The following is a 26,113-nucleotide window of genomic DNA, read 5'->3' on the forward strand; positions in this document are numbered from 1 at the left end:
CCATTGTAGAGATTCTATGACTAAGAAAAGAGAGACGGCTGGATTCTCTGTTCCTGAGACGAAGTGTTGACGCCGGGGCAGGATTCGTGGACTTCGACGACAGTCACGGTGTTTCATGTCCATCCACCCCTATCCCTCGGCCCACCTCCTGGCAGCCCCCCGCTACTCCCAACAGCCCTGGCAGAAGCCAAAGGCACACTACCTGCATACTATGGCAATGTTGGAAACTTTCTGTACCCCCTCTCTCCCTCTCATCAGCCATGGTGCCTGTATCACGATTTTTAAAAGAACCTCGCCATTGGGAATTCCCCCCGATGGAGGCAGAGGCTCCGGAGAATACCGGGTCAGGCCCACTAATGATATGCAAATGGTGTTTACTATACATGTGGAATAGAAAGCATTGACACCGCTGTCAAGGCACCGGAGAATTGTGATTTGGCATGAATTATTCTGGCCATTATTTCAGTGTCAAAACCGATTCTCCGCCCAATCGTCTTTCCCGATTCCGGTGTTGGCCAACGGAGAATCCTGCCCGATATCCTTTTCCTTTTGATAAGATGATCAATCTATGATGCTATGATTCAATTCCCTGTACATTCCATCAGCAAAGTTTAAAATTAGTTATCACCATTGCGCAGACCACAGAAGAAAAGTAGGACAGGATTTTCACACCACATTCAACCCTTCGCCCATCTCAATTTGCACGAGTAGAAGCAAAATGTCCCTAACTTGAGGCTGGTTTAGCACAGTGGGCTAAACAGTTGGTTTGTAATGCAGAACAAGACCAGTAGCGCGGGTTCAATTCCCGTACCGGCCTCCCTGAACAGGCGCCGGAATGTGGCGACTAGTGCCCTTTCACAGTAACTTCATTGAAGTCTACTTGTGACAATAAGTGATTATTATTATTATTATTACTTGTTGCTTTCATGGATATAAGACCTGTCTGCACCAATACAGCAACATAGAGGCCTCTACATAATAATACTTCAAAATAATCACAACCACAATAGTTCTAAAGGGATATTCATCAACAAGAGTGAGGACCCGTCAGACTAACTCTATGGCCATACTGTCATTACAAATAGGATACAACCTCGGAACAAGGAGAAGCAGAGAGTCAACAAAAGAATGGGAGTCAAATGCCCCTCCCACATTTTAAGCTCACCCATTGAGACGTGTATCCATTACCCACTCTTTGGCAATGGCCCACTCAATTCTGCCATGGTGAAGACACTGATAATAAGAAAAGGCAACAGATAACTTGCATGTGACACAGCTACTATGCATAATGATAATAAGAGCCCACAAAGCCCTCAAGGACAAGACGACATTCATTATAGTGCTCAATTATTAACGTCTCCCTTTAACCAGGATATATGACAATAAAATCAGACAAACAAAACTATGATAGGAAGGGAGTCCAGATTACAGCTTTTGAGTATTCCTAGCAGCAGATTATCAGTCCAATTTCTTGCCTTCATGGACTTCACGAAGGCCAAAGCAGTAGCCAGATTAATGAACGACTTAACAAATTTGTCGGATATCACTTTCAAGGTTGCAGGATAACATAATTCACTATAGCTGCCTTAAGTTGCCTTCAAGCCTCACAAAAGCCTTGACGCTTCAGTTGCATAACCTCTGAAAGGTCCTGGGAAAAGGAAATCCTCACTCCCTCATGGAGCCAGGTCCCGCCATGCCTCGCCGTCTCCAGGGCCCGCTGGCAATCTTATAAATTGTGCAAGGAAACGATTTTAGGTTTGGGTCTTGGCTTCGAAGACATGTACAGTGCATCCTTTTCTATTTGAAACACCTAGGGTATGATCCATCAGCCACATTGCAACTGAAAGTCATCACATCGCAATGTGGCCGGTAGATGCCGGACACCCTGCTCCTGGGATGGACCTGGGTCACTTTGCCCCGCGAGATCTAATGCGATCTCGCGAGACATCGCAATGTGAATCCCGCCTATTGTGGGCGGGATCACTTTTTGGTAAATTGGCATATTTGAGTCAGACACTGAGTCTCACTCTAATGTGGAGTTCCCTGTGGTGTTGGTAACTTTCCACTTCGTCTCAGAGACCTAGGGCGAGTGCCGTTCAGTACTGGATCGCTCAAATGAGGATCACTGCCATGGTACCAAGCTAGCATTTTTTGCGAGGCAGTGTTTGGGCTGGGGGGGGAGGGGGTTCTCTGTGGGTGTGGGTGTTGGGGGGGGTCTCCCCTATTGTGCGTTGGGGCTTGGGTGTTCAAGAGATCCAGGCCCCATTTTAAAATGGCGTCCACATCACTCGCTGCATTGAGGAGTCCCGGTGAGCACCTCAGTACAGGAAATAGGGCGAAGTGCAGCCTCAGCCATGCATTCACTGCTGAGGGAGGACCCCGATCTACCTGGATGGGCGTAAATAGCGGGATGTTTCTTGGCGTCCGAGCACTGGGAACACCTGGCTAACCTCGCACAGTGCAGTACTCTGTCCCCATTCTGGTAGATCGTTCCCTAGGGCGCAATTTAACAGAAAAGTTTCCAAGTGCCATTTCAGGTGGATTTGGCTGGGAACTTCTCCCCAGCTCTATCTAACCACAGAGTCACTTTTTGGGGGCATTGGGTAGTTTTCCTCTGGACTAGCCCACACTTAGAATTGTTTTCATCACTGAGGAACTGAACTCATTGGCCAGACCGGCTCCTCAGAGATCAGGCCACCATTTTGAAAGGGTACTCTGATCTCTAAGTGAGCTTTGGGTCCCCAACAGTCCCCACTCATGGGCAATGTCACCGCCCATACATATAGACATTACCCCCCATCCCCCCACGTGAGGACACTCATCTATGGGGTCATTATGGGCCCCCCATTTTCAGGCCTGCCCACATCACCTTTGTGTAGATCAGTAGGAATGGTGCCGAGCTGGGATCTCCGTGGGGAGTCCAATAGATGCCGAGAGCCAGTTAGATCTGTCATCAGTTATGGTTAAGTGGGTTCTTAAACTAACTTAACCAAGGGCAGCATGGTGGCCTAGTGGTTAGCACAGCTGCCTCACAGCGCTGAGGTCCCAGGTTCGATCCCGGCTCTGGGTCACTGTCCGTGTGGAGTTTGCACATTATCCCTGTGTCTGCGTGGGTTTCGCCCCCACAACCCAAAATGTGCAGAGTAGGTGGATTGGCCACGCTAAATTGCCCCTTAATTGGAAAAAATAATTGGGTAATCTAAATTTTAAAAAAAAATTAACTTAACCATGACCCAGATCATGACATCTCGCGAGAACTGGTTAGGTCTCGCAGGGCAGAATGGCCATCAGGAAGCCCTTGGGAGGCCTCTCCCGGCATTACCGGCCACGTCCCGCTCCAGTGGCTGGTAGATCATGCCCCTAGTCTTCACATTCAGCTTAAAAAAACGAGGCGACCGTTCTCAAAAAAACTAACAGGAGCCTTATCCTCTACTCCTTCAGGCAGAACAAGACTCAGATATTCTTTTTCCAACCTCAGTTGTCCAAATCTTCTCAGATTTCCGACACGCCACATAGTTGGTTTTCCAAGGCTTGAATACGAGCTTCTGCTGAAGAAACGACATTTTCCATCATCAGGATTCTTTCCTCCATTTCCTCAAGCTTTTTATTGGAATCCTGCAACTCTGTCTCATGAGCACTTAGGTTTTGTGTCAGCAAGCTGAGTCTCTAATCAATAACTCAGAAAATGTTGGCAGTCATCACTTTCAGCACTTGCAAGAGTACCTCAGAGAGAGGGGGGTCCAGAGACCGCTCGAGGATCAAATATTGAAAAGGCGGCGCCATCCCCGTTAAATCCGACTGCGCCCTTTTATCTGTGGATTTCTTTGTATTTTTCGGCACATTCCCACCAATACTACTCCAGAAGTCTTCTAGCAACATGACATCAAATGTTAACTTCTGGATCAGGCAAACCTATCCTGGGCAATCAGGATAAATAGCGGATCATAAAGCAAGTGACACCTGAGCCTGCAAAAGCTGCTATTCCCACGGCTACATCACGTGATCCACCAGATTTTTTATTTTTAAGTCTGCTTCTTTAAGTATGCTTTGGTAAATTCTATCTTTCTTATGGTGGAAAGCAGATAGTGAACACCAGTACATGCAGGAGAATCTGACTGAATACACTGGCAGTGCAGTGATGTAATGCGATAGGGGAGCATATTGTGACTCTAGCTGATATCATACAGTCCAGTTAAATGATAATAATTGCTTATTGTCACAAGTAGGCTTCAATGAAGTTACTGTGAAAAGCCCCTCGTCGCCACATTCCGGCGCCTGTTCGGGGAGGCCGGATTGAACCCGCGCTGCTGCCCTTGTTCTGCACATTACAAGCCAGCTGTTTAGCCCACTCTGCTAAACCAGCCCCGAAAGATACCAAGGAGTGAGCAAGCTTAGATTCCAGCTGGCCAAAAGCAAATGTAAGACAGACTCTAGGAAGTATTCCTTCACACAGGACATAAGGCCAGGTTGCTAAGCAGGGTGCTCATCACCATGGCACCATAATTATTTTAAGAACTGCATGGAAAAGGTCACTTTGGCTAAACGGGAGCCAAACATTTCTTGTGGCATACTACGTGCTCCATTCAAGGTTGCGATGAGGGTTGCTAAGAAATAAAAAATATCTATGATAAAGGGACAATTCCATCCTCTCTATTTGATGCGAGCAGATTCTCTTTCTTTGTTTTAGTTTTGAGGACCTGTCATCGGCCCTATTGTGAGATAATGATGTACACCTTAATTTTTCCAGCCTGTCAAATGGTGACTGATCTTTTATTTGATTGGGAGTGGGAGGAATCATGTCCTCCTTGCTTGTTGTGTGAAAGCAAAATGATTTTTCCCATCAGAATTGGATGAGACAGTGATTGACCAGAACTGCCTGCCACTTTGACAGGTGTGATCAAGCAAACAATTGCACATATTATCAGAACACTTCTGGATCCTTACAGTAAGTGCTTGGGATTGGCAGCCTCTAGGTTTATCTAATAGTTAATTAGCTGCAGGTATTTGTAATTTTTTTTCTGTGTTAATTAAATGACTTTCTTGCTTCACAAATCCCACACGTTATTAAAAAAGACTCCATCAACCACACTAACAGAGGGCTATACTGTAGAGCTTGTGGTCATATTCCTGGCACAATTAAATCTCCCAAGCAGCAGAAAGCCTCAAACCATTGTGAAAGACAATTGGGAATTGGAAGTGTAGCAACTATCAAAAGGGAGGGTCTGATTCTTTGAAGTTTACCTCTTTTTCATGCAACGAAACATCAAGTAGTTTGAAAGTTTTGCACATACATTTCTTTCTTCACGAAAGCTAATGGCAAAAATGGGAGAGGCTAGGGTCACAATGACATTAAGGCCTTGAATAAAACTCCCGAAAATGAGTCAGTTACTGACAATCATACCATCCAGCAAAACATGGTGGCCAATCTAAATGTACACAAAATAAACAAAGAATAATTGGATAATTTATGCTGCGTAAGATCGAATGTTTCAAAGATAACTCTTTCAGTATTGATTCTTCATGGAAACATAGAAACTTAGAAAATAGAAGCAGGAGGATACAATTCGGCCCTTAGAACCTGCTCCGCCATTCGTTATAATCATGGTTGATCCCGCCTTCCCCCCATATCCCTTGACCCCTTTAGACCCAAGAGCTATATCTAATTCTTTCTTGAAATTACACAACGTTTTGGCCTCAACTACATTCTGTGGCAGCAAATTCCACAGATTCAACACTCTCTGGATGAAGAAATTTCTCCTCACCTCAGTCCTAAAAGGTTGACCCCTTATCCTCAAACTATAACCCCATAGTTCTGGACTCCCCCACCATCATGAACATTCTTTCTGAACCTACCCTGTCTAATTTTACAGTATGTAACTCCTTTAGTTGGGGTGGCACTTTGGCACAGTAGTTAGCACTGCTGCCTCACAGCTCTAGGGGCCCGGATTCGATTCATGTTTTGCGTGACTGTCTGTGTGTGGAGTTTGCGCGTTCTCTCCGTGTCTGCATGAGTTTCCTCCAGGTGCTCCGGTTTCCTTCCACAGTCCCAAGATGTGCAGATTAAGTGGATTGGCCATGCTAAACTGTCCCTTAGTGTTTGTAGATGTGCAGGTTAGGCGGGGTTATGGGGATAGAGCGGAGGGAATGGGTCTAGGTACGGTGCTCTTTTAGAGGGTCAATGGGCTCCTTCTGCACGGTAGGAATTCTATGGTTCTAATATGATGTGCTTGTGGAAGCCTCAACGGTTAGGGGCTGGGGATCAAAGACCACTGTTTTACCTCCAGCACATCAAAATGATTGCCTGTGATGGTGATCAGGTGCCCTTGAGCAATTCGATTGGTCACTTCCTGATACACATTTTAGTCTCCCCCCTACACTCTTTACCTTCTCATTAATTACAATGCCCATTTCTCGGGTTGGGGAGTCAATGATGAGAGATTATGAATTGAAAGCTGTGGCTCAGAGTGAGAAAAGAGTCGAGGAGAAATTTACTCTCGAGTCGCCAAAAATACATGCTGAGGGCAGTCACACTTGGAGAATGGCCTTTGCCCATTGTGCTTTCTCTTTGCTCAGCAGGAATTATCAGAACCCATTTTCCTTGCTTGTGTGCAGCTGAATTTCTGGCATTGATTCTGATATATAGTCATGTCAGGTTAGGGTGGAGTCTGCCATGGATAGGCCAACTGTCGATTAAACCACTCGTCTAAAATATTGCATGCACGTATACAAACTAATGGCTTGCTCAACTGCATAAGCAAACAACTTTTATGAATATGCACATTGCTAATTGGCAAATATATCTAGGAGCATTATCAAACCTATGGCAGTCATAGCTCTTCAGTGTGGAATCTGTTCTTATTGGGAAATAATTGCAAAATAAAGTATCTGAGTTTATGTTTTTTGAAAAATAATGAAGTACCTCATTAATATTTCATTAATTCGGGCCTTTAACAAACAAACAGTGATGGCTTGGAAACAAATGGCAATAAATACTCACAGCTGCTTTATTATCTGCTTGTGGAAAGGATTTGTTCACAAACAGAAGTAAACTACTCCAGATGCTGGCAATCTGAAATAAAAACAGAAAAGGCCGGAAGTATGCTGGCAACACTGGCAGGTCAGGCAGCACCTGTAGAGCGAAACAGAATTAACAGTTCAGGTCAATGACCCTTTCTGAGAACTGTTCACAATACTAGTGCTGAAAAGTTAATGTACGGGCCCGCACGGTGCCTATGGGGTGGGAATTCATTATCTTCCCCGTGGTCCTTGCGGAGTACGTGCTCTCCCCACTAAGGGCAGGGGATCTCTATTAGCCTCTGCATAAACGGTCGGCCAGTAAGGCACCGACCAGAACAGGAACACGTTCGGGATCGATCGGGCAGTGTAAATATTGTGCATAAATTAAACTATGTTTCTTTATTTTACCTGGTGTGGTCTCCCCATGGCCTTATTAAAGTTACTTTACACATTGTAGAGTTGTCATTTGCACTTTGGAGGACAGATCAGCATGGGTGTCTCTCATGCCTCCACCGCACTTCCCTGCAAGCCACAGGTTGGACAGGAACCAACAGGGAATGCTGAAAAACCCAGCAGATCTGACAGCATCTGTAGTAAGAGAGAACAGTTAAGTTAATTAAATTAATAACCTTTATTGTCACAAGTAGGCTTACATTGCAATGAAGTTACTGTGAAAAGCCCCTAGTCACCACATTCCGGGTACAGAAGAATTTAGAATGTCCAAATTACCTAACAGCACGTCATTCAGGATTAGTGGGAGGGGACCAGTGGCTGCTGCCAATATAACATTGTGAGGGAAAAAAAAGTATTTTTAAGGTAAACATGAGGAATAAAGTATAGTTTTCAGTGGGTTTGTGTTAATGTTTCTGTGCCTACAAGAGTAAAATCTAAACACAAATCTAAAATCTAAACAAGAGTAAAATCGCGAAAACAGCGCGAGGAGAGAGAGAGCCGGGACAGCGAAAACAGCGCGGGAGGAGAGAGCCGGGAGATTTAAAAAGCGCGGGAGGAGAGAGCCGGGACAGCGAAAACAGCTCGAGAGGAGAGAGAGCCGGGACAGCGAAAACAGCGCAGGAGGAGAGAGCCGGGAGATTCGCAGGAGGAGAGAGCCGGGACAGCGAAAACAGCGCGAGAGGAGAGAGAGCCGGGACAGCGAAAACAACGCAGGAGGAGAGAGCCGGGAGATTTAAAAAGCGCGGGAGGAGAGAGCCGGGACAGTGCTGGGAGAGGTGAGTGCACAAAAGGTGTGGCAGGAGTGCCATTAGACACGGAGTGCTGATTGGAACAGAGTGCATCTAAGTTTAGGTGAGTGACTGAGTGCTGATTGGAACAGAGTGTATCTGAGTTTAGGTGAGTGTCTGAGTTTGGGTGAGTGGCGAGAGAGGGCTGCGTTTTTGTTGGTGTTCGGGTTTATCCGTTATATTAAAAAAATATATATTATTTAAATTAATTAATTAATTGAATATGGCTGGACAGGTGATGCGCTGTTGCTGTATGATGATGGAACTGGTGGATCCCATTGAGACCGTCAGTGACCACATCTGCAGCAAGTGTTGGCTGCTCGAGGAACTTCGGCTCAGAATTGATGAGCTGGAGACCGAGCTGCACACACTGCGGCACATCAGGGAGGGGGAAAATTACCTGGACGCTTTGTTTCAGGAGGCAGTCACACCCGGTAGAATAAGTACTGTTAATTCGGACAGTGGTCAGGGACAGAGTGGTGTGACTGCAAGGGAGGCAGGTAGGGGGATCCTGAGTTTAGGAGTTGAGGAGCCTCAGCCCTTGACCTTGTCCAACAGGTATGAGGCACTTGCTCCCTGTGTGGATGAGGAAGAGGGCTGTAGGGAGGATTCGTTGACTGACCACTGCACTGTGGTACAGGAAGCCAATCAAGAGGGGGGACCAAAAAGGCAAGTGGTAGTTGTCGGGATTCTATAATTAGGGGGATTGATGGCATCCTTTGTAAGCCAGATCGAGAGTCCCGCATGGTATGTTGCCTGCCCGGTGCCAGGATGAGGGACATCTCTGATCGGCTTGAAAGGATTTTGGAGAGGGAGGGGGAGGATCCAGTTGTTGTGGTCCACGTTGGGACTAACAACATAGGTAAGACTAGGAAAGGGGACCTGTTTGGGGATTATCAAACACTAGGGACTAAATTAAAGAACAGGTCCTCCAGGGTTATAATCTCTGGATTACTACCCGAGCCATGTGCCAATTGGCATAGGGTTGAGAAAATTAGGGAAGTTAACACGTGGCTAAAGGAGTGGTGCGGGAAAGAGGGATTCCATTTCATGGGGCATTGGCATCAGTACTGGGGCAGGAGGGACCTGTACCGTTGGGACGGTCTTCACCTGAACCATTCTGGGACCAGTGTTCTAGCGAATAGGATAAATAGGTTGGTCACAAGGACATTAAACTAGCAAGTTGGGGGGAAGGGACGTGTAAAGCTATGGACAGTAAAATGGTTAATGGAGACCAAGGCAGCAGGTTACGTGACAGGTTATTATGTAGAGATATGGGTTCAAAGACAAGGAAAATTAGGAGAAAGGGTAAGAGGAAAAATAATTTGCGAAAAGTTACTGATCAAGGTGTTAGGATTCATAACAAAGACATAAAAAATAGCATAAGTGTACTTTACCTGAATGCTCGTAGTATGCAAAATAAGGTAAATGAATTGATGGCGCAAATCATCGTAAATGACTATGATTTAGTGGCCATTACTGAAACATTGTTAAAAGATGGTCACGACTGGGAGTTAAATATCCAAGCGTATCAGACTATACGAAAGGATAGAATGGATGGTAAGGGCGGTGGTGTAGCTTTGTTGTTTAAGGATGGCATCCGGGCAATAGTAAGGGATAATATTGGTGCTATGGAGGACAAGATTGAATCAATTTGGGTGGAAATCAGGAATAGTAAGGCGAAAAGGTCACTGATAGGAGTAGTCTATAGGCCACCAAATAGTAACAGGATGGTAGGGCAGGCAATAAGCAAATAAATAACAGATGCATGTAGAAATGGTACAGCGGTTATCATGGGAGATTTTAATCTGCATATCGATTGGTTTAACCAGGTTGGTAAAGGCAGCCTTGAGGAGGAGTTTATAGAATGTGCCCGGGATAATTTCCTGGAACAGTATGTAATGGAACCTACAAGGGAACAAGTGGTCCTAGATCTGATCCTGTGTAATGAGGCAGGATTGATTAATGATCTCATAGTTCGGGATCCTCTTGGAAGGAGCAACCACAATATGGTGGAATTTAAAATACAGTTGGAGGATGACAAGGTAAAATCAAACACTAGTGTTTTGTGCTTAAACAAAGGCGATTACAATGGGATGAGAGAAGAACTAGCTAAGGTAAACTGGGAGCAAAGACTTCATGGTGAAGCAGTTGAGGAACAGTGGAGAACCTTCCGAGCGATCTTTCAGTGTTCAGAAAAAGTTCAATACCGACAAAAAAGAAAGACGGTAGAAAGGGGAAAAATCGAACGTGGATATCTAAGGAGGTGAGGGAGAGTATCAAATTGAAGGAAAAAACATACAAAGTGGCAAAAATTAGTGGGAGACTAGAGGACTGGGAAGTCTTTAGGGGACAACAGAGAGCTACTAAAAAAGCTATAAAGAAGAGTAAGGTAGACTATGAAAGTAAACTTGCTCAGAACATAAAAGCAGATAGTAAAAGCTTCTACAAATATATAAGCCAAAAAAGAGTGGCTAAGGTAAATATTGGTCCTTTGGAAGATGAGAAGGGAGATTTAATAATAGGAGTCAGGGAAATGGCTGAGGAGCTGAACAGATTTTTTGGGTCAGTCTTCACAGTGGAGGACACAAATAACATGCCAGTGACTAATGGAAATAAAGATATGATAGATGAGGAACTTGAGATGATTGTAATCACTAAGGAGGCAGCATTGGGCAAGCTAATGGGGCTAAAGGTAGACAAGCCTCCTGGCCCTGATGGGATGCATCCAGAGTGTTAAAAGAGATGGCTAGGGAAATTATAAACGCACTAGTGATAATTTATCAAAATTCACTAGACTCTGGGGTGGTCCCAGAGGATTGGAAAGTAGCAAATGTGACACCACTGTTTAAAAAAGGAGGTCGGCAGAAAGCGGGTAATTATAGGCCGGTAAGCTTAACTTCGGTTGTAGGGAAAATGCTGGAATCTATCATTAAGGAGGAAATAGCGGGGCACCTGGAGGGAAATTATCCCATTGGGCAGACGCAGCATGGGTTCACAAAGGGTAGGTCGTGTCTGACTAATTTGGTAGAATTTTTTGAGGACGTTACCAGTGCAGTAGATAACGGGGAGCCAATGGATGTGGTATATCTGGATTTCCAGAAAGCTTTTGAAAAGGTGCCACACAAAAGGTTGCTGCATAAACTAAAGATGCATGGCATTGAGGTTAAAGTGATAGCATGGGTAGAGGATTGGTTAACTAACAGAAAGCAGAGAGTGGGGATAAATGGGTGTTTCTCTGGTTGGGAACCTGTAACTAGTGGAGTCCCTCAAGGATCAGTGTTGGGCCTGCAGTTGTTCACAATTTACATAGACGATTTGGAGTTGGGGACCAAGTGCAATGTGTCAAAGTTTGCAGACTTCACTGGCAGATGGACTTCAATGTTGCCAAGTGTGAGGCTATCCATTTTGGGAGGAATAACAGCAGAACGGATTATTATTTAAACGGTAAGATGTTAAAACATACTGCTGTGCAGAGGGACCTGGGTGTGCTGGTGCACGAGTCGCAAAAAGTTGGTGTGCAGGTGCAACAGGTGATTAAGAAGGCTAATCGAGTTTTGTCTTTCATTGCTAGAGGGATGGAGTTCAAGACTAGTGAGGTTATGCTGCAATTGTATTGGGTGTTGGTGAGGCCGCATCTGGAGTATTGTGTTCAGTTTTGGTCTCCTTACCTGAGAAAGGACATATTGGCACTGGAGGGAGTGCAGAGGAGATTCACTAGGTTGATCCCAGAGTTGAGGGGATTAGATTGTGACGAGAGGTTGAGTAGACTAGGACTGTACTCATTGGAGTTTAGAAGGATGAGGGGGGATCTTATTGAAACATATAAAATTATGAAGGGAATAGATAGGATAGATGCGGGCAGGTTGTTTCCACTGGTCGGGGAAAGCAGAACTAGGGGGCACAGCCTCAAAATAAGGGGAAGTAGATTTAGGACGGAGTGTAGGAGGAACTTCTTCACCCAAAGGGTTGTGAATCTCTGGAATTCCTTGCCCAGTGAAGCAGTTGAGGCTCCTTCTTTAAACGTTTTTAAGAAAAAGATAGATACCTTTCTAAAGAATAAAGGGATTCGGGGATATGGTGTTCGGGCCGGAGAGTGGAGCTGAGCCCACAAAGATCAGCCATGATCTCATTAAATGGCGGAGCAGGCTCGAGGGGCCAGATGGCCTACTCCTGTTCCTAGTTCTTATGTTCTTATCATTAGGCTCATACTGGACAATGGTGATTTGTATGTATCGAGGTTGGTTTAGTTCTAACTGCATTTCTATTGTGCTTAGAGAGGGCTACGGGGTAAAAAAATACCCGTGGGCAGTTGGAGATCTGTAGTGAGAGAAGGCAGCTCTCAATGCTCTGCCAGAAACAGTTGATTAAGAAGGCTAGAGAGTGAACATTTCCCTCAGCTTTGCTTGAACAAAGCCATTATATGGAGTAATGATAAGTAAACAGATGCTAGAAATCTAAACTTCAGTTAGTTAAGGAAATTAGAGAAATGAAGAGAAGTACCAAAGAAGTCTGAAGTTAAGTGAACAAAGACCAAGATGTGGCTCAGAAGAATTTAATGAACATAAACAAAGTGTTCTGAGTTAAAGAGACAATTGCAGGAACTAAATTTAAAGTGGGACAGCAGCTTTCAAAGGTAAATCAAACATCTGATGCAATTTTAATACAGTCTGGGAATCGAGAGTTAAAGCAATCATGAGCAGTTTGCACAGCAGTCACGACAAAGAAATCCTAAAGGGATTGGTGTAAAATCCTGGACTGGATTCGCTGTTCAAAGTGGAGCAGAAGCTTCATTTAAAAATGTCATTTAGAAAACCTGGTCTGGGTTTCAGAATGTAAACCACTAAGGGAAAGCATTAGTATTGGAGAAGAATTTAAAGCGTGGTTTTGGGAGTGAAGCTTGAAAACTCACATGTAAACAGCATCTGGGCGGATTCTGTAGAGAAATTCACAGACACTAACCCACAGTCACCTTGTGTGCTGAAAAGAGATTTGTGTTTTTTTATTCATTTGTGGGATGCGGGCATCGCTGGTTAGGCTAGCATTTATTGTCCATCCCTAGTTGCCCTTCAGAAGGTGGTGGTGAGTTGCCTTCTTGAACCACTGCAGCCCTTAATGAGACCATTGTAGATTTTTTAAAAAATATATATATTTATTAAAGTTTTTTAACAAAACAATTTTTCCCCTTACAAACAATAAACCCACCCACCCCCGTAACAAAATAACACAAAATCGTCCTGAGCAAGATATATACATGGTAAGATGATATATTTACATAGCTTTATACACTGGCACTCGCCCATTCATGCCAGTTTCCCCCACCCTCCATGTTATCCCCCGCTCATCCGCCCCCTCAAGCAATCTCTCGTTCCCCCCCCCCCCCCCCCCAGGGTTGCTGCTGCTGACCGACCTTCCTCTAACGCTCCGCAAGGTAGTCTAGGAACGGTTGCCACCGCCTGTAGAACCCCTGCGCAGACCCCCTGAAGGCAAACTTAATCCTCTCCAACTTTATGAACCCAGCCATGTCGTTTGTCCAGGCCTCCACGCTAGGTGGCTTTGCCTCCTTCCACATTTGCAAGACCCTTCGCCGGGCTACCAGGGACGCAAAGGCCAGAATGCCGGCCTCTTTCACCTCCTGCACTCCCGGCCCATCCACTACTCCAAATATTGCTAGCCCTCAGCTTGGCTTGACCCGGACTTTCACCACCTGAGATATTGCTCCCGCCACTCCTCTCCAGAACCCCTCCAGTGCCGGACATGTCCAGAACATGTGGACATGGTGCGCCGGGCTCCCTGAACATCTTCCGCATCTGTCCTCTACCCCAAAGAACCTACTCAACCTCGCCCCCGTCAGGTGCGCTCTGTGAACCACCTTAAATTGTAGCAGGCTGAGCCTGGCACATGAGGAGGAGGAATTAACCCTACCCAGGGCGTCAGTCCACAAACCTTCCTCGATCCACAACAGGGGGGACAGAGGGCACCCCTGCCTCGTTCCTCGGTGCAGCCGAAAGTACTCCGACCTCCGCCAGTTCGTCACTACACTTGCCACCGGGGCGCTGTAAAGGAGCTTAACCCAGCTAATAAACCCTCCCCCGAACCCAAACCTATGCAACACCTCCCAGAGGTACTCCCACTCTACTCAGTTAAAGGCCTTTTCCGCGTCCATGGCTGCCACTATCTCCGCCTCTCCCCCCTCCGATGGCATCATTATCACGTTTAAGAGCCGCCGCACATTCGTATTTAATTACCTGCCCTTTACAAATCCCGTCTGGTCCTCATGTATCACCCCAAGGACACAGTCCTCAATCCTCGTGGCCAGCACTTTTGCCAATAGCTTACCGTCCACATTAAGGAGCGAAATCGGCCTGTACGATCCACATTGCAGTGGGTCCTTGTCTCGCTTCAGAATCAAGGAAATTGTCGCCTCCGACATTGTCGGGGGCAGGGTCCCCTCCTCACTTGCCTCGTTAAAGGTCCTCACTAGTAGCGGGGCCAACAGGTCCGTATACTTTCTATAGAACTCCACCGGGAACCTGTCCGGCCCCGGGGCCTTCCCCGCCTGCATGCTCCCCAAACCCTTACTCAGCTCCTCCAACCCGATTGGTACCCCCAAACCAGCCACCTCTTGCTCCTCCACCCTCGGGAACTGCAGTTGGTCCAGGAATCTTCCCATCCCCTCTTCCCCCCCTGGGGGCTGGGATCCGTACAGCTCTTCATAGAAGGCTTTGAATACCTTGTTTATTTCCGTTGCACTCTGGGCCATGGCTCCCCCACCATCTTTGACTCCCCCTATTTCCCTCGCTACCACCCTCTTGTGGAGCTGGTGTGCCAGCATCCGACTGGCCTTTTCCCCGTACTCGTAGGTCGTCCCCTGCGCCTTCCTCCACTGTGCTTCCGCCTTCCCCGTGGTCAACAGGTCAAACTCCGTCTGGAGCCGTCGCCTTTCCCCAAGTAATCTTTCCTCCGGGGCCTCTGCGTATCTCCTGTCCACTCGCAAAATATCCCCCACTAACCTCTCCCTTTCCCTGCCCTCTGTCTTCTCCCTATGAGCCCTGATGGAGATTAGCTCTCCCCTGATCACCGCCTTCAACGCCTCCCAGACCACCCCCACTCGCACCTCCCCGTTGTCGTAGGCCTCCAGGTACCTTTCAATACACCGCCTTACCTTAACACACACCACCTCATCTGCCAACAGTCCCACATCCAGCCGCCACAGCGGGCGTTGGTCCCTCTCCTCTCCCAGCCCCACTTTCACCCAGTGCGGGGCATGGTCCGAAATGGCTATGGCCAAATACGCCGTCCCCTCCACCCTCGGGATGAGCGCCCTGCCCAGCACAAAGAAGTCTATCCGGGAGTATGCCTTGTGCACGTGGGAGAAGAAAGAAAATTCCCTGGCCTGCGGTCTTGCAAACCTCCATGGGTCCACTCCCCCCATCTGGTCCATAAACCCCCTGAGCACCCTGGCCGCTGCCGGCCTCTTTCCCGTCCTTGATCTGGAGCGGTCTAGTGCTGGATCCAGCACTGTATTGAAGTCCCCTCCCATCCATCTCCCTTCCTGGGCCAGTCCCGTGTCCGCTTCTCCCTCACCCTCCAGGCCCCCAATCGGGGGACCTCCGTCCCGGCCACCTCTTCTGTGTCCCATTCCCTTTTGGTCAGTGCAGCAGCAACCCTGTTTCCCCCCCCCCCCCTTCCCCCACTTCCCCCCCCCCCCCAACCCTCCCCCCGCTAGATCCCTGTCTAGCTTTTTTGCTCCCCCCTGCTGACCCCGGCTTCCCCCGCCATCCCTTTGACCCCCCCCGTGTGGGAATCTCCCCATCAGTAGACGTTCCTACGTTCCCCCTCCCACCTTTCTTCCCGCGCGCGGGAGAAAACCCCCCGCGCTTTCCAGAGCCTGCCCTACCCCCCTGACGCAGCTTCTGTTGCGGCCTTGTCTCTCGTCCCCAGCCCATATAGCATTCCCTGCGCGTGCTTGCCCCCCTATATACAACCGCCATCATACTTCAACCCTCAAATACCCCCCCACCCTCACAAACTCTCAATTAGAGTCCAACTTTTCAGTTAGTATAAATGTCCACGCCTCTTCGGGCGTTTCGAAGTAGTGGTGTTGGCCGTTATATGTGACCCACAGTCGCATTGGCTGCAACATTCCAAATTTCACTCCTTTCCGCTGCAGCACCGCTTTGGCCCGGTTGAAACCCGCTCTCCACTTAGCGACCTCCGTGCTCCAGTCCGGGTATATTCTAACCTCAGCATTGTCCCACTTGCTGCTCCGCTCCTTCTTGGCCCTTTTCAGGACCCTCTCTCTGTCTGTGAACCGGTGAAATCTCACCACCATCCTTGCCTTGGGCTTCCTCGCCAGCACCCGGTGCGCCCCTTCCAGCTCCAGCAACCCCGGGGGGGCCTCAGCGCCCATCAGCGCCCTGATCATTGTGCCCGCATATACCGCGGCGTCGGCCCCCTCCACTCCTTCAGGGAGACCCAGGATCCTCAGATTGTTTCTCCTCGACCTGTTCTCCAGGTCTTCGAGTCTTCCCGCCCACGTCTTGTGTAGCGCCTCGTGCCGCTCCACTCACCGCCAGGCCCACGAGCTCGTCCTCATTCTCACTCACTTTGTCCTGGATCTCCTGGATCTTCACCTCATGGGCTTTCTGGGTTGCCCCAAGTCCTTCAATTATTGCCAGCATAGACGTCACCATCTCCTTGCACAGCTCCTCGAAGCAGCGCTTGATGAATTCTTGCATCTCTTCTTTGTCCCCGGCCGCCGCCATTTTGTTTGTTTTACCCTTCTTCTCCCGCTGCTCCAGTGCCGTTTTTTTGGCCGTTTCGCTGCGGGTCCGGTCCATACAGGTTAGTGGGGGACCTCTTTCCTCTCTTCCCCACAGGTTGGCTGTGTGAAAAGTCCTGTTGGGGCTCTTCTATCGAGCCCGAAAGTCCGTCTTCGCGTGAGCTGCCGATTCGTGCGGCTTAGCTCCGCATAGCCGCAACCAGAAGTCGAGACCATTGTAGATTAAGATGTGGTTTGCAGTCCATGTTAATCCTAAAATCTGTGTGTGACTGTTAAATTAAGAGGGGAGTAAAGGTGAATTGTGTCACAATGTTTTCATGTTTAAAATTTTTTTCATTGCTTTTAATATTAATTAGCTGCCTGAGTCTATATACCTACACCTTTTATAAAACAAAAGGTCTTTTGAGCCAGGGTTCCATTCTGAAACTCAGCCCATCATGTGACAAACCAATTACCTGTCTTGGCAGTTACACTGAGGTGTGTAGATCTGAGCTGGTAGAAGGCACGAGTCATAGGACGGTGTTCCGAGCCAGAGTAAGGGACCTCCGCTGAAGAGTCTTTGTCCTCCTCCATCAGCAGCTTCTCAGGGAAGCTTGTGGGTGCGATCTGGGCAAAATGAAAGACATAAATTTGAATCACCAAGATGAAATGATTCTGTGTGTCCATCACCATCAACTTTCAGTGGCTCGCAACGCCAAGTGGACATGAGGGTTTGTTATACGCCATGTGGCTGTATGAAATGCACATCCATCATCAGGGAACTGGGAGAAACTCACTCCAACACAAATCGGCAGAAATGCAGAGGCCTAACTCCATCACATATCCTCCAATACTGTCAGGGTGGCCATGATTGGAAGGTCAAACACAGCTCTCTGCCTTTCCCTGATGTTTTATGGTACCTTCTCCTGCATGGAGAAAATAAGAGACCTTTAATTGTGGGTTGCGGGATAGTTTGAGAGGACGAAAGGACAACATTTCTGGAGGTATTGATGTGACATTGCAAAAAGATGAGGGTGAGAGCAGGTGCTGAGTGAACAGATGAGAATGTGAGGCAGTGCCTCAACAGTGAAAGGCACGGGTTCATCTGCAAGATTTTCTGCATTGAAGAGGAGAAAGCTGGGAAAGGGAACTTTCTCTTGAACTTTGAATGCTACTTACCTTCCCTGCCATGATCAGATCATTAACATTTTTGCCGCACTGTATCCAGGAGGAGGCACCACACTCCTGCCATGCTCCGGCCACTTCCAGCCACATCTGCTTGTCCTCTGCAGCTCCCTTCTTCTCCATAGCTCAAAACCTCACTTCAGGCCCTTACAGCCCACACATGATGTCCAAAAATGCATCATGTGAGAACTATGGTGCAGCCTCAGCATGTTGACCCTTCATTTGTCTAATTGCTGGCTCAGTTCTGGAACTTCATAGAATCACAGAATCTCTACAGTGCAAAAGGAGTTCATTCTGCCCATTGAGTCTGAACCAGCCTTCCAAAAGAGCACCCTAGCCAGACCCAATTCCCCGCTCTATCCCCCTAATCCCACCTAACTTTGGGCAATTTAGCCTGGTCAACCCACCTAACCTGCGCATCTTTGGACTATGGGAGGAAACCGGAGCACATGCAGGAACTCCACGCAGACACGGGGCGAAAGTACAATCTCCACACAGTCACCTGAGGTCAGAGTCAAAGCTGGGTCCCTGGTGCTGTGAGGAAGCTGTGCCAACCACTGTGCCACCATGCCATCCTAGAATATCAATTGTCAGACCCTCACACTTTAAAATAGTGAAACTGAATCAGACTATGTCAGGTCATCATTACACAAACCTGCACAAATTGGTTGAGATATCCTGAAGTATGATACAAGTGATGTCTTGTTACAAGTATGATACAAGTATGATACAAGTGACTGTGCTAAAAAGACACTGACAAATGGGCTGATGAAGCGTGGGATGTTGTCACAAAACTATTATTGCAATGGTTCCTTCTTCCATGCATCCCGACTGATCTGCAGCCATGTGCTCTCTAACACAAGAGTAACAAGGCAGTTTGGCCATGAGAGGGCTAATAGGGAAAGGGGGCATCACAGTGTGAATGCCACTTCAAGGTCTTCTTCTCAACTGCTGCCCCCATTCCCTCCCCCAACCCTAACCCTAACGTCAGCCCCCTGTAATAGCTAGCCTCTTTAAGGGGAGATCTTCTGAAGTGTCATGTGACCCATTTGTCCAATCAGTAACTAGCACGTGGGATCACCCAAACTGAGCATGGGCTTTTGCTCAGTTTCGATCAGCATGGTAGCACAGTGGTTAGCACTGTTGCTTCACAGTTCCAGGGTACCAGGTTCGATTCCCGGCTTGGGTCACTGTCTGTGTGGAGTCTGCATGTTCTCCCCGTGTATGCGTGGGTTTCCTCCGGGTGCTCCGGTTTCCTCCCACAGTCCAAAGATGTTCAGGTTAGGTGGATTGACCATGATAAATTGCTCTTAGTGTCCAATAATCTTAGGTGGGGTTACTGGGTTATGGGGGTAGGGTGGAGGCGTGGGCTTAGGTGATGCTCTTTCCAAGGGCCGGTGCGGACTCATTGGGCCGAATTACCTGCTTCTGCACTGTAAATTCTATGATCCAGGAGGCAGGCTGGCAGCATAGAAGCTGCACTACTCTGTAAATAGCATGTTATGTAAATACATATTTATTGTTTGCACCTAACTGGTGGAGAAAAGTTACATTTGACGTTGAGATAAAAAAAATAGCAGCCAAGTTAGCTGGATGGAAGATCATCGACACAGAACCTGATCCAGTTGAGGTAAGCTTGCGAAGTAGAAGACAGCTGCAGAGATTCCTGTATTTAGTATAGTGGATCACTTTGCCGCTGCGACTGAAGTTCGGGTACAGTATGGTGAGTGATTAGAATGTTTCATCAAAGCAACCGGAATTGCAGAGGGGACACCCACTCCAGATAGTCTGGGAGTATTTGAGATGAGATCCACAACCACATGTGCTACGGTCAAGAAGCTTCACCAGTACTTTGCGCTTCATGGGTTACTGAAATACTCATATTAGATAACGGAACTGCTTTTACAAGTGCCGAATTTCAAAGCTTCATGTCTTCTAATGGGATAAAATGCATCAGACCTGCACCATACCATCCCTCTTCCAATGAACTGGCTGAGTGGACAGTCCAAACTTTCAAGGCCAGCTTAAAGAAACAATCAGCTGCATCTTTGGAAACAAAAATAGCTCCGGTCCTCTTAGAGTGCAGGACCATCCCGCATTCGATCACAGGTATATCTCCAACAGAACTATTGATGGTTCAATGTTTAAGAAAAAATCTAAGTCTGGTTTTCCCAAAAATTAGCAGGGAGGTTGGAGGCAAGACAATGTAACCAAAAGAGGAACCATGGCTTGACTAAAGATGCCAGATCATTTGAAGTAGAAGACCCAATTTATGTAAGAAATTTCAGGTGGGGCCAAAGCAGGGTTCCAGGAATTGTTGTGGCCAAGACAGGACTGTTATCTTGCCAAGTGAGTGTAAAAGATAGGATTTTGAAGAAACACGTGGACAATCTGCATGAACGAGAGTCGTCTCAAGAACCAGTGTGACAGTCTGATTCGTGTTGCCAGCTGGAGGCTTTGTTGGCTGCCCGAGAAGTGAAATGTCCATCAGTCTGTAACAGGCAAGAGCATTGTTCCGACTGAAACAAAGGAGGCTGAAGCATTGGTACCAGAAGAGAGACCTAATATATATGTTTCTGGAACGTACCTCTTCATTCACCTGAGGAAGGAGCAGTACTCCGAAAGCTAGTGACATCGAAACAAACCTGTTGGACTTTAACCTGGTGTTGTAAGACTTCTTACTGTGCTCACCCCAGTCCAACGTCGGCATCTCCACATCATGAAATAATGCTGTTAGTCCTTGATGAGGCGTTAATGGGTTTGCTCTGGGTAGAACAATGAATCTCCTGCAGACAAGTTGGGCCATAGTCTTGTGACGTGGATTCCGCATTATTATTAGAATGTCCTCTAAGATGATTAAATGATCCTGAGTGCAGGTTTTCTTAAGGTTTCTGGCTGATCCAACAATTTAACCCTTTGCCTACCGGTTTTCCACTTCCCATGTGCTGCTTTTAACCTGGAGCATCTTTTTATTAATATATACATTATTTTCTCACTAACAGACAGTTTCTACAGAAAGTACCTCAACAGAAGCACCCCAGTTGGTAGAGTTGCACCACTCTATGAGGAAGCGGAAGCCACCACAGAGACTGAGTTTTTGATGGACGGATTAGAAATGTTCATTGTTATAAATTATGGGGGATTGAATAAGTTAACTATCAGTTTGTATAGGAAGGAGCTTAGGGGGGCGGGATGTAGTAGCTAGCCCCTTTAAGGGGCGATCGAATGAACAGTCATGTGACCCACTCAACCAATCAGTAACCCGCGTGCGGGATCATCTGAGCAGACTTTTGATCAGTTACATCCAGGAGACAGACTGGCAGCACCAAAATTGCACTACTCTGTAAATAGCATGTTATGTAAATAAACGTTCATTGTTTGTACCTAACTGGTGGAAAAAGGTTACCACCCCGCACCCCCCCCCCCCCCCCACCCCTCCCCCCAGTCAGTATTCCACATGCTGCCTTCGGATCCGATGACCAAGTCCATCTCCACACATGTATAGGTGGAGCAGTCTTTCCCGGGATACTCATGGGCTCTACAATCCAAAGTATGTTGGCCTTGCTGACACCGCAGGGGTTGCATTATGTTGCAGTAATGAGATAAGGAAAAAAGATTTGGAGATGCATTTTAGATGGCTAAATTGATATATTTATGTTTAATGATTATCAAACATAAATTTCATACCATTGTCCATTATCCTGATCTCCTCATTGTTGCTTGACATTCTACCTTGTGAGGAATGGTGGGGAAAGGATGAGTGATTGATGCCTGTGAAAGGATAGACTGTTGATTGTGGGGGTTGGGGAGACCCAACACAGTCAGAATTTGGCTGCACTGCCTCAGATCTGCTCAAACATTTCTGAATAGCAAACATTCAAAGAGCGCATTGGTGAACTGGAATCATTGGTTATTTTTGTCTGGCCCAAAGTAAAACAGGAAAGGTGGCCAAAACATTGTATTAGACCCAAGGAAGAGGCACACAAATTGGCCAGAAAAAACAATAGGCCTGAGGACTGGGAGCAGTTGAGAATTCAGCAACGGAGGACCAAGGGACTGATCAAGAAAGGTAAAATAGATTATGAGATGAAGCTTGCGAGGAACATAAAAACGGACTGCAGAGGTTTCAATAGACAATAGAATAGAATAGACAATAGAACATTACAGCGCAGTACAAGCCCTTTGGCCTTCGATGTTGCGTCGACCTGTGAAACCAATCTAAAGCCCATCGACACTATTCCATTATCATCCATATGTTTATCCAATGACCATTTAAATGCCCTTAATGTTGGCGAGTCCACTACTGTTGCAGGCAGTTCATTCCACGCCCCTACTACTCTCTGAATAAAGAACCTACCTCTGATATCTGTCATATATTTATCTCCCCTCAATTTAAAGCTATGTCCCCTCGTGCTAGCCATCACCATCCGAGGAAAAAGGCTCTCACTGTCCACCCTATCTAATCCTCTGATCATCTTGTATGCCTCAATTAAGTCACCTCTTAACCTTCTTCTCTCTAACAAAAACATCCTCAAATCCCTCAGCCTTTCCTCATAAGATCTTCCCTTGATACCAGGCAACATCCTGGTAAATCTCCTCTGCACACTTTCCAATGCTTCCACATCCTTCCTATAATGCGGCGACCAGAACCGCATGCAATACTCAAAATGCGACCGCACCAGAGTTTTGTAACATGACCTCATGACTCCGAAACTCAATCCCTCTACCAATAAAAGCTAACACACTGTACGCCTTCTTAACAACCCTATCAACCTGGGTGGCAACTTTCAGGGATCTATGTACATGGACACCGAGATCTCTCTGCTCATCCACACTACCAAGCTAGCCCACACCACACTAGCCCAGTACTCTGTATTCCTGTTATTCCTTCCAAAATGAATCACCTCACACTTTTCTGCATTAAACTCCATTTGCCACTTCTCAGCCCAGCTCTGCAGCTTATCTATGTCCCTCTGTAACCTGCAACATCCTTCCACACTGTCCACAACTCCACCGACTTTAGTGTCATCCGCAAATTTACTCACCCATCCTTCTACGCCCTCCTCCAGGTCATTTATAAAAATAACAAACAGCAGTGGCCCCAAAACAGATCCTTGTGGTACACCACTAGTAAATGAACTCCAGGCTGAACATTTCCCATCAACCACCACCCTCTGTCTTCATACAGCGAGACAATTTCTGATCAAAACTGCTAAATCACCCTCAATCCCAAGCCTCCGTATTTTCTGCAATAGCCTACCGTGGGGAAACTTATCAAATGCTTTACTGAAATCCATATACACCACATCAACTGCTTTACCCTTGTCCACCTGTTTGGTCACCTTCCCAAAGAACTCAATAAGGTTTGTGAGGTACAACCTACCCTTCACAAAACCGTGTTGACTATCCCTAATCAAATTATTACTTTCTAGATGATTATAAATCCTATCTCTTGTGCTCCTTTCCAAGACTTTGCTCACAACAGAAGTAAGGCTCATTGGTCTATAGTTACCGGGGTTGTCTCTACTCCCCTTCTTGAACAAGAGGACAACATTTGCTATCCTCCAGTCTTCTGGCACTATTCCTGTGGACAAAGATGACTTAAAGATCGAAGCCAAAGGCACTGCAATCTCCTCCCTAACTTCCCAGAGAATCCTAGGATAAATCCCATCCGGCCCAGGGGACTTATCTATTTTCACACTTTCCAGAATTGCTAACACCTCCTCCTTATGAACCTCAATCCCGTCTAGTTTAGTAGCCTGTATCTCAGTATTCTCATCACTAACATTGTCTTTTTCGTGTGTGAATACTGCCGAAAAATATTCATTTAGCGCATCTCCTATCTCCTCGGACTCCACGCACAACTTCCCACTACTGGCCTTGACTGGCCCTACTCTTACCCTAGTCATTCTTTTATTCCTGACATACCTATAGAAAGCTTTAGGGTTTTCCTTGACCCTACCTGCCAAGGACTTCTCATGTCCCCTCCTGGCTCTTCTTAGCTCTCTCTTTAGGTCCTTCCTGGCTAACTTGTAACTCTGGGGCTGGTTTAGCACACTGGGCTAGATCGCTGGCTTTTAAAGCAGACCAAGCAGGCCAGCAGCAAGGTTCAATTCCCGTACCATCCTCCCCGAACATGTGCCGGAATGTGGCGACTAGGGGCTTTTCACAGTAACTTCATTGAAGCCTACTCGTGACAATAAGCAATTTTCATTTCATTTCATTCATTTCAAGTGCCCTAACTGAACCTTCACATCTCATCTTTACGTAAGCCTCCTTCTTCCTCTTTACAAGTGATTCAACTACTTTAGTAAATCATGGTTCCCTCGCTCGACCACTTCCTCCCTGCCTGACAGGTAGATACGCAGTAGCTGTTCCTTGAACAGCTCCACCTTTCAATTGTGCCCATCCCCTGCAGTTTCCTACCCCATCCTATGCATCCTAAGTCTTGCCTAATCGCATAATAATTCCCTTTCCCCCAGCTACAACTCTTGCCCTGCGGTATATACCTATCTCTTTCCAACGTTAAAGTAAACGTAACCGAATTGTGGTCACTATCACCAAAGTGCTCAACTATCTCCAAATCTAACACATGGCCTGGTTCATTACCCAGTACCAAATCCAATGTGGCCTCGCCTCTTGTTGGCCTATCTACATACTGTGTCAGGAAACCCTCCTGCACACATTGGACAAAAACTAACCCATCTAAAGTACTCGAACTATAGCATTTCCAGTCAACATTTGGAAAGTTAAAGTCCCCCATAACAACTACCCTGTTACTTTCGCTCCTATCCAGAATCACCTTTGCAATCCTTTCTTCTACTTCTCTGGAACGTTTTGGAGGCCTATAGAAAACTCCTAACAGGGTGACCTCCCCTTTCCTGTTTCTAACCTCAGCCCATACTACCTCAGTAGACGAGTTAGTGTTAAGGAAAATCCCAAGGCTTTTTACACGTACATAAAAAGCAAGAGGGTAGCCAGGGAAAGGGTTGGCCCACAGAAGGATAGGAAAGGGAATCTATGTGTGGAGCCAGAGGAAATGGGCGAGGTACTAAATGAATACTTTGCATCAGTATTCACCAAAGAGAAGGAATTGGTAGATGTTGAGTCTGGAGAAGGGGGTGTAGATAGCCTGGGTCACATTGTGATCCAAAAAGACGAGGTGTTGGGTGTCTTAAAAAATATTAAGGTAGATAAGTCCCCAGGACCTGATGGGATCTACCCCAGAATACTGAAGGAGGCTGGAGAGGAAATTGCTGAGGCCTTGACAGAAATCTTTGGATCCTCGCTGTCTTCAGGGGATGTCCCGGAGGACTGGAGAATAGCCAATGTTGTTCCTCTGTTTAAGAAGGGTAGCAAGGATAATCCCGGGAACTACAGGCCGGTGAGCCTTACTTCAGTGGTAGGGAAATTACTGGAGAGAATTCTTCGAGACAGGATCTACTCCCATTTGGAAGCAAATGGACGTATTAGTGAGAGGCAGCACGGTTTTGTGAAGGGGAGGTCGTGTCTCACTAACTTGATAGAGTTTTTCGAGGAGGTCACTAAGATGATTGATGCAGGTAGGGCAGTAGATGTTGTCTATATGGACTTCAGTAAGGCCTTTGACAAGGTCCCTCATGGTAGACTAGTACAAAAGGTGAAGTCACACGGGATCAGGGGTGAGCTGGCAAGGTGGATACAGAACTGGCTAGGCCATAGAAGGCAGAGAGTAGCAATGGAGGGATGCTTTTCTAATTGGAGGGCTGTGACCAGTGGTGTTCCACAGGGATCAGTGCTGGGACCTTTGCTCTTTGTAGTATATATAAATGATTTGGAGGAAAATGTAACTGGTCTGATTAGTAAGTTTGCAGACGACACAAAGGTTGGTGGAATTGCAGATAGCGATGAGGACTGCCGGAGGATA

The sequence above is a fragment of the Scyliorhinus torazame genome, chromosome 4, assembly GCF_047496885.1.
Source record: "Scyliorhinus torazame isolate Kashiwa2021f chromosome 4, sScyTor2.1, whole genome shotgun sequence".
NCBI classification, from domain to species: domain Eukaryota; kingdom Metazoa; phylum Chordata; class Chondrichthyes; order Carcharhiniformes; family Scyliorhinidae; genus Scyliorhinus; species Scyliorhinus torazame.